Genomic DNA, 9254 nt, shown 5'->3' on the forward strand with positions numbered 1-9254 from the left:
CTCTGTGCTCTACCTATTCACTCTTCTCCTTCTCCCCCCAAACTCTGGCAACCAATGATCTTTTTACTATCTCCATAGTTTTGCCTTATTCAGAATGTCATATAGTTTATATCATATAGTATGTAGCGTTTTCAGATTGGCTTCTTTCACTTAGCAATATGCATTTAAGGTTCTTCCATGTCTTTTCATAGCTTGATAGGTCATTTGTTTTTAGAGCTGAATAGTATTCCATTTTCTGGATGTACCACAGTTTATTTATCCATTCACCTACTAAAGGACATCTTGGTTGCTTCCAAGTTTTGGCATTTTTGATTAAAGCTGCTATAAACCCCAGTGTGCAGGTTTTTGTGTAGACAAAAGTTTTCAGTTTCTTTGGGTAAATATCAAGGAGCATAACTGCTAGATCATATGGTAAGAGAATGTTTAGTTTTGTAGGAAACTGCCAAAGTGTCTTCCAAAGTCGCTGTACCATTTTGCATTTCCACCAGCAATGGATAAGAGTTCTGTCACCCCACATTTGGTGTTGTCAGTGTTCTGGATTTTGGCCATTCTAATAGCTGTGTAGTGGTATCTCGTTTTAATTTGCATTTCCCTGATGACATATGATGTGGAGCATCTTTTCATATGCTTATTTGCCATCTGTAGAGACATCACTTTTTAAAGTTCCTCAGATGTAGTGCAAAATCTGGAATGGAGGATGGTAGCAAACTACTTCACACGGGCCAAATCTGTCCCATTGCCTTGTTTTATAAATGTAGTTTTATTGGAACATAGCCACACCAATTTGTTTATGCATTGTCTATGACTGTTTTCATGCTACAATAGCATGGTTGAGTAGTTGTGACAGAGACCATATGGCCTGTAAAGCCTGAAATATTTACTAGCTGGCCCTTTATAGAAAATGTTTGCTTACCACTGCCTCATATTTAAAGCAATCATCATGGTCCTTTAAGAATTAATTTAGAAAGAGCAAGGGTAGCTGAGGCCTTGTACCCCGACTCAGAGAAACATGGCTGATAGCTTCAGGTTCTCTGTCAATATTGTTCTTCTTTAATAAGTGGTTGATTTACCAGGAAAGGGCTCCTAGTGGGGTCTGAGGGAAACAGAGCAAGGTTTGAGGTAACTCCAGACCTCTACAACACAGAAAAATACTTATTTATGAGATGCATGTCTGGGACTGAATTTTACTCATGGCAAACTAGTATATGAATAGAATTCCATTGTCCAAAGTAGAGGAAGTCGGTTAAATACTTAGGTTTGGAATTAATCCATAGCCGAGTTTCCAACTGTAATGTAAATTCTACAGAAAATGTTCAAGTCTATATGAATAAACTGTAGTCTCTGCTGAAGCACACTATAGGGGTCTTGCATAAATGGAAACCATTTTTTTATATGGGAAGACAATATTGGTTATCAATTTCTCCTGTACTAATCTATAACTTCAACACAATTCAAAATGGGTTTACTTTTATCAATTAAAAATAATTGAAGCAAATATAAAATAATTAAGACAGAAGAAATTCTAGAGGAAAAATTACAAAAATAGAAATGAAGGGGGAGTTTCACTCCAGATATTCATTTTTTTAATAATGTCTACAATGGAATGTGTTGTTCACTCAGAATAGACTAATCACTGGAATATATTAATATATGAAAAATTAGATTTTTATATCAATTGGGGAAAACAATAGATTTCTTTCATTATCTCTCAAATATTATGAAAAGTGTTCACTAATCACAAGAGTTTGAGAGGAACCATATAAAAGCTAAATTCTATAACTTTAGGTTTCCTGGATGATGTGTGACTACATAGAGGAAGATAAACAAGGGCCTGGAAATCAATAGATAGCATTTGCCCATGACATGGTCAGTCTCAGACTGTCTAATAAATGATGTTAGAAAAATCTGTTTGGTATATATAGAAAAATAAAACCTGATCCCTGCTTTAGCAAATATAAAAAGATGAGTTCCAGATGGTTTAAAAAGCTACATATGAAAGATAAAATTATAAAGTTAGTATAGAATAATTTAGAAGAATATATTTGTCAACTAAGTTTGAATAAGGCTCAAAAAGCATCAGTCATGAGGCCCAGAAAAGGATTGATTTGATTACATCAAAATAAAGGTTTGTTTTTTTTCCCCAATGAGGGACACCCATAAAAAGTCTAACAGATAAAAGATATTTCAACATCTAAAACTGATAAAACATAAACAGAGGATATAAACAGACAATTCAGCAAAGAGGATACCCAACAGGTGAATGAATATATGAAAAGATAATCAAACTCATTTGTAATAAAAAAAAGAAATTACAATAACAAGAACATGTCACTTTACATTGGCAAAGAAGAAAAAAATTGCACATTGCGAGTATTGGTGCAGATGTGGATAATAGGAACCCCTGGGTCCTGATGTTGGGTTGTATTGACTGTTGCAAATCAATTTGTCAGTATTTAGTCAAATTAAAGTTGAATGTACTCTATGATTTAGTCATACCACTAAACCTATAAATGGAAAAAATCCAAATGTCCTCAACAGGTGAAGGGATAAACAAATTGTGAATAGTCACAAAATAGAATGATATTCTGATACATACTGTATTCGTTTCTTAGGGTTTCTGTAACAATGTACCACAAACTGTGTATCTTAAAAAAACAGAAATTTATTGTCTCACGGTTCTGGATACTGAAAGTCTGAAATCAAAGTGTCGGCAGCGCCATGTACCCTCCGAAACCTGTAGGAGAGAATCTTTCCTTGCCTCTTCTCAGCTTCTGGTGGTTTCCAGGCAATCTTTGATGTTCCTTGACTTGGAGATGCATCACTCAGCATCTGTCATTACGTGGCTTTCTTCCTGTGTGTATCTGCACATAGACTTCTCTCTGTGAATGTCTGTGGCTGTGTCCACATTTTCCCTTTTTCAAAGGACACCAGTTGGATGTGGATTTGGCACCACCTTGCAGCTGTAGCACTTCAATCTCTGCCTCTATCATCACATGACATGTTCCTCATGCATGTGAGTGTCTCTGTGTCTCTTCTTATGAGGACACTAGTCATAGTGGAATAAGGGTCCACCCTACTCAAGTACGACCTCATTTCAACTTAAATAATTACATCTGCAATGACTCTATTCCCAGATAGAGTCACATTCTGTGGTACTGCGTGTTAGAACTGCAAGATATCTTTTGGGGGGACAAATTTCAACCCATAATACACACTAAAACATGGGTGAATCTTAAAAAACAATTATTCTGAACGAAAGAAGCCTGACAAGAAAAAAATATATATACTGCATGATCCTATTTAAATAAAATTTCAAGAAATTCAAACAAATGTTTAATAGCATAAAAAGGTTGCCTACAAAATGCGTCGGGGGCTGGTGTTGAGGGTTAAAGGATAGCTCATAAAGGGCCATGAGGAAACTTTTGGGGAACTATTCACTTTGAATATGTGCAGTACGTTCAGTGAGAATTATACCTTAATATTTGTTTAAAAATAGGCATAAGTTTTCATATTCCTAAAAAAGCATGAAGTATTATGCATTTCAGGATTCTAAATTTTATGCAGGCTTTGAAACTGTGATATAAAGAAAAAAGGCATAAAGATGTCTTAACTCACAATTTTTCTTTATTTTTTGACCCATGTAGATATGCTTGTATTGGAGGGAAGTATATATTATTTTATTAATAACTCTAAGTAATATGTAATGCTTTTTAAAGTCATATTGTAATGGTCTAAATGTATATGCCTGGACCTAAGATACTCCTAGCATGTGTCCCTAGGAAAGGTTTGAACTAACTCTAGTCTCATTAAATTCAAATGAATGCCAGGCATTATAATTGTTTTTGCCTCTCAAAGAATGAGCAGATTTTATTGTGTGGGTATTAATAGTGGTCCTGCTCTAGAAATTCATTCTTTTTACATTCTTCATTGCATGGATGCATATTCCATCCCAGCATTAATGCAACAATCAGGTTAACAGACCATCTATTGTGCTGTTGTGCTTAACCATAGTGGCAGGAATGGAATCCATTTACACCACAAACCTAGAGAACTTTAAATCCTGTTGTTTTAACAGAGGGTGCTATTTGGCAATGAGTTTGCCCTTCCTGCTTCCCTTCAACTACCCTTAAGGGTTTAGGAAAAAAGGGAAAAAGGGAATTTCTCCAAATCTTTCTGAATGCTCTTTCTGTCCTTTCTCTTTCCTATTCCCCCCTGATTATTTTGCTCACACACACACACACACACGCACACGCACACGCACACACACACACACACACACAGCCGCCACTTTCTTCTCTCCTACTTTATTGAAATTCCTTCCTCATTAAAACATGACCTAGTGGGCTTCCCTGGTGGCGCAGTGGTTGAGAGTCCGCCTGCCGATACAGGGGACATGGGTTCGTGCCCCGGTCCGGGAAGATCCCACATGCCGTGGAGCGGCTGGGCCCGTGAGCCATGGCTGCTGAGCCTGCGCGTCCAGAGCCTGTGCTCTGCAACGGGAGAGGCCACAGCAGTGAGAGGCCCGCGTACCGAAAAAAAAAAAAAAACAAAAAAAAAAAACTAGTAAAATGACAAGAAAATGAAGTATCAACAAAGCACTTTAGGGTTTTGTATTATTTTTTAAAAATTATATCTAAGGTGGTCTAAATGATTAAATCAACACCTTTTAAACTTTCTTGTCATTGTTCCTCTTTCCATACAACTGTTTATTTTTATTTCAGCTTTGAAAGTTCTGGCCACACAAGGCATTTGTTATAGATAAACTCTCTAAATGGTAAGTTTAAAGAGAGGAATTGAGAATAAAAATTTTAGGTCACATCTAATGAATACTGTTTACTTAGTAACATGTTTTACAAGTACAAAAAGCCTTGATGATAAATTAGGTTAGGACTTAATAATTTATGTGAAAAATTACCATTTTCTGATGTCTAAAATATCTAGCAATTTATAAAATATTCTAGATACGTAGCAGAATGGAAAATGACTATTAATTCAGCCTCATGATTTTCTTAACTCTATTTGGTAAGACAGTATAACCTTTTATTTCTTTTGAACCAAAACTAAAATAAAATATCAAAATAACTCAAAAGTTCAAAAATATAATTTCTCTTGGGTTTATAGTTATCTTTGCCAAGTATACTATATCTTATAATATTTCTCATATTTAATATATCTTAGATAAATAATCCAATTTTCCCTCTTTAAGAACTCCTTGAACAGGTGTTAGAATTTTTTTAAGAGTAATTGATCTTTTTATTTAGCATTAAGTGAGTTGTCTGATGAAACTTTATATATAGTATGTTCTATTTTATTTCAGAAGTCTTCTGGATTTCTTTTCTTTTCCTGAGGCATCAAAGAGCAGTTATTAAGGTAATTATTTTTCCCATTTTTTCCTGGTTATATTTCAATCCAACTTGCATGATGTTTCATTCTTTACTAATCTTACCTCGCGGTTCCATTGATTGCTGCCAATTTTTTTTTGGTGGGCATTTTACCCTCATAAAAATGTACGTAGTATACAGCTATTGTAGAGACATACTGTGGTTAAAATGGTGAAAGATCAATGTATGGGTGAGCAAAACTGTCACTGAGTCTGAGAGGTCTTGTTCTAGCATCCTGCTTCATATGCCAGGCAGATTTATTCACACCCTCTCCTGAACTCAGTTTGTTCTTATTATAGTATAAAGTCTTTAATTCTTTTAAAGTTAGTTTATATATGTGTATTTCTCCTGTAGATAACAAGCTTCTTATGGACTAGGTCTAGATTTTACCAGTATTTAGGAGAGCCTTAATAAATGTGTATTGAATTAATGCCGAAATACCTCCTGGTCTTCCTTAATACATATCCATTAATGGCACATTTTAATTTTTTATGTTATAAATATATTATTTATGTTACAAATATATTATTTTCAAATGCGTATATTTCCTCTCCTTTCATGGAGTTTTAGTCAGGAGTTGGGGAGATGCATGCGCTGTGACGGCGGACATATTTTAGACAATATATTACCAAAATGTGAATCTTGAAAATAAGATTTTTTTTTCTAGATTTTTACTTTAAATGTATGGAAAGGGAAAAGGAATATGTTTATAGAGAAGATAAAAGTAAATATGACAAATGGCTTCTTAGGTAGTCTACTTTTCATTATTACTAATCTGGATATGTCCTCTCAGAGAAGGAAATATGTAGTATATGTTTGCAGATGCAGAATTCATTTATGATACACATAGTGTGATGAAAGTAATGTATGTTTGTGTGTCCGTACGTATATATATATATGTGTGCATATAGCTGTACCTAGGCATATAAGTCATGCAACTTTCCAGTGACCCAGTGAGTTACAGAAGTTAATCATAGTGGGGTATGGCAAGTATAGTGTGGTTTTGAATTACACACTCCCCATTTCCTCACTGTGTGCTTGAATAAAGAATATGACTACAGCCATATAGACATACTTTATTTTTCATATCCACCCAGAGAAGATGAGTATGATACGTTATCATTTTACACATGCACACATCGTATACTCCCTTTCTACAATCTCTTTTTCTGCAGTAATTTCCTCCTTACCACTGGTGACTTAGATAGTGAAAAGAGTCACTTTGGGCCTTTGAATGTTTTGGAAAATACAATGGTCATTTGCATCCTTTTGTCTCAGCCCCCACTGCAGGTTAGAGGGAGGCAGAGTGGTTCTTAGTCCACAATCCCTTTCCCAGTCTCACTTTAACTTCCTCCTCACCTTGGACAGAAGTAAAGACCTTATGAATTTGAAGTCCATTGAGATCAGAGAGGTTTAGATCCCCCTTAGACTAGTTGACTTACTTTCATTCTTTAATTTTTTCTTTCTTTTTTATACTTTTTAAGTCTTAGAAAGCAGATCATGCTGGTATGTGGGGAAATTGATTTGAAATGACTGTAGAGGCTGGATATCAAACACATCCGTTTTGTAGTAAATGGGAGGGAAAATCTGTGAATGATTTCTGAGTCAGCCTGGAGCACAGTGCCACCTAACAGCTGCGCCAAAGAAATAATCAGTATCACAACCAATTATTCTCCTGTTAAATGATGTTAAATTGGCATGTTAATTCAGGGCCACCTCTAATATCACCTTTTGTTTGTTGTTTGTGTAAAGAAAGGGAGCTGACATTTAATGGTTGTCTAATATGAAATGTGATCTGTGCATTAGAAGTGTTGCGTGGGAGGATCTGTAGACTAATTTATGAAACACTGCCATAGAAGTAAATAGCTTTCGCACATGGGTGTTTGCTTCCCCTTTATGATGCTCCAGCCTTTGCTTTACCCCTGCCCGGTTCCTCCTTGTCTGCACTTGGCCGGGATTCCCTGTCGGCTGGTGTCTGTATTCTCCCTTTGTCCTTCCGGCAGAGAAACAAGGGCGGACTGGCGATACAGGCCACCTAAGGCAAATTTTGGACCCTGGTGGCAGTAGATCCTGTCAGTGATGCGCTTTTCCCGGAGCTGTGCACGGAGCATTGTCATTTCTGCCTGGGGACCGGCTGTCTGACTAGGCCACATTCGTCAATGAGTGAACATATCTCTCGGTTCTTCAGTGTTCTTGGTCACACATATATGGACTGTCCAAGAGGCAGTAGGAATTATGACAGGCCCAGTCCAACCTCTGTGCAGACCAGTGAATTCTAGAAGGTTGTTACTACCTGAGAGGTTCCCATAAAAATGAATAACCTGGACATTGAAGAGCAGAACTGAATAGGAGACCATTTTGCAAGAGCTCTGACCTGAATGGGGCAAAGCTGAGTGCCCTGATTTTCAGTATTACTGTACTGAAACATTGATACTTTTTGTTTTGTTTGAAGGTTGATTTCATTTCCTGTTACTCCTAACTTCATATTCAACTCACTGAAAATTTAGACTGAAGTATTTGGAAGTAGCCTCCAGTTCTTTTACATCTTTCCTGTATTTTTTTAATTTTAATTACTTCCACATGACTGGGGTGAATTGCCCTGGTCCTGTAGAGATTGCAAACAGGAATATGAGATTTCTTTTTGTTTTTTTAAGTTTTTTTTTGATGTGGACCATTTTTAAAGTCTTTATTGAGTTTGTTACAATATTGCTTCTGTTTTATGTTTTGGTTTTTTGGCCGAGAGGCATGTGGGATCTTAGCTCCCTGACCAGGGGTCAAACCCGCATCCCCTGCGGGTCTTAAGGCGAAGTCTTAACCACGGACCGCCAGGGACGTCCCAATATGAGATTTCTGATGGCGCACAGCCCAAGCAATGCCTCCTTAAGCAAATTCTTACAGGAACTTAAGAAGAACAGAGTTACCACCACAGTAAGAGTGTGTGAAGCTGCATGTAACACTGCCATTTTGGAGAATGAAGGTATCCAGGGTCTGGACTGGCCTTTTGATGATGGTGCGCTACCATCCAGTCAGATCGTTGATAAATGGTTAAAACTTGTAAAAAAGAAATTTCTGATCCTAGTTGTTGTATTGTGGTCCACTGTGCTGCAGGTCTTGGGAGAGCTTCAGTGCTGGTTGCCCTAGCTTTAATTGAAGGGGGAATGAAGTATGAAGATGCAGTGCAATGCATAAGACAAAAGCAATGTGGAGCTTTTAACAGCAAGCAACTTTTGTATTTGGAAAAGTATCTTCCTACAATGTGCTTGCGCTTCAGAAACACCAGATACAGTTGTTTCAACCAGTGAAAGAGTGCCGCCTGATGCTATGGCCTTGGAAAAGAAACTTGAGATGGAACCTCATATATGTCAGCCGTTGTGGAGACTTGGTAAATACCAAGTCCAATGAAGCTTGCATAGGAACATTGAAAGGCAGTTGTAGCAGGCCACAGGCTTACCGGAACTAGAGCCTTCTCTCTCTTTCCTGTTATTTTGACACTTAGTAAAAGACTCTAGCTCTCCAATATCTAAAATGTGTGTTTCTATTTGTATCAATTGTATCTTATCAATATACAAGAAATTTAGAGTAGTGAGGTGCCAAAATACCCAGCACGATACTTGTACACTTTTAGTGTCATGTAGTCCTTAGGAGGTTTATTCCTTAAGTCATTTCAAACATTGAAGGTAGGGCCTATGTGAACACCTGCTCACGTGATATCTTCCATATGCAAACTGATATATAGTAGGGTTTGTACAACCATTAATTTTGCTGGATTTGTGCAAAGTCTTAGGTAATTTTGAATTTGTTTCTATAAACTCAATGTTTGTGCTGTTATAAAAGCTTCCATTTTGAAAAATCAAACACACACAAAACTCTTGT

General features: G+C 36.7%; 1 pseudogene; it reads left to right on the forward strand.

Moving 5' to 3' along the window:
- Positions 1-7787: 7787 nt before the first annotated feature.
- On the forward strand, positions 7788-8683 carry LOC132418239 (protein tyrosine phosphatase type IVA 1 pseudogene; annotated as a pseudogene).
- The last annotated feature ends 571 nt before the right edge of the window (positions 8684-9254 follow it).

This window comes from Delphinus delphis, chromosome X (genome assembly GCF_949987515.2).
Source record: "Delphinus delphis chromosome X, mDelDel1.2, whole genome shotgun sequence".
Classification (NCBI taxonomy): domain Eukaryota; kingdom Metazoa; phylum Chordata; class Mammalia; order Artiodactyla; family Delphinidae; genus Delphinus; species Delphinus delphis.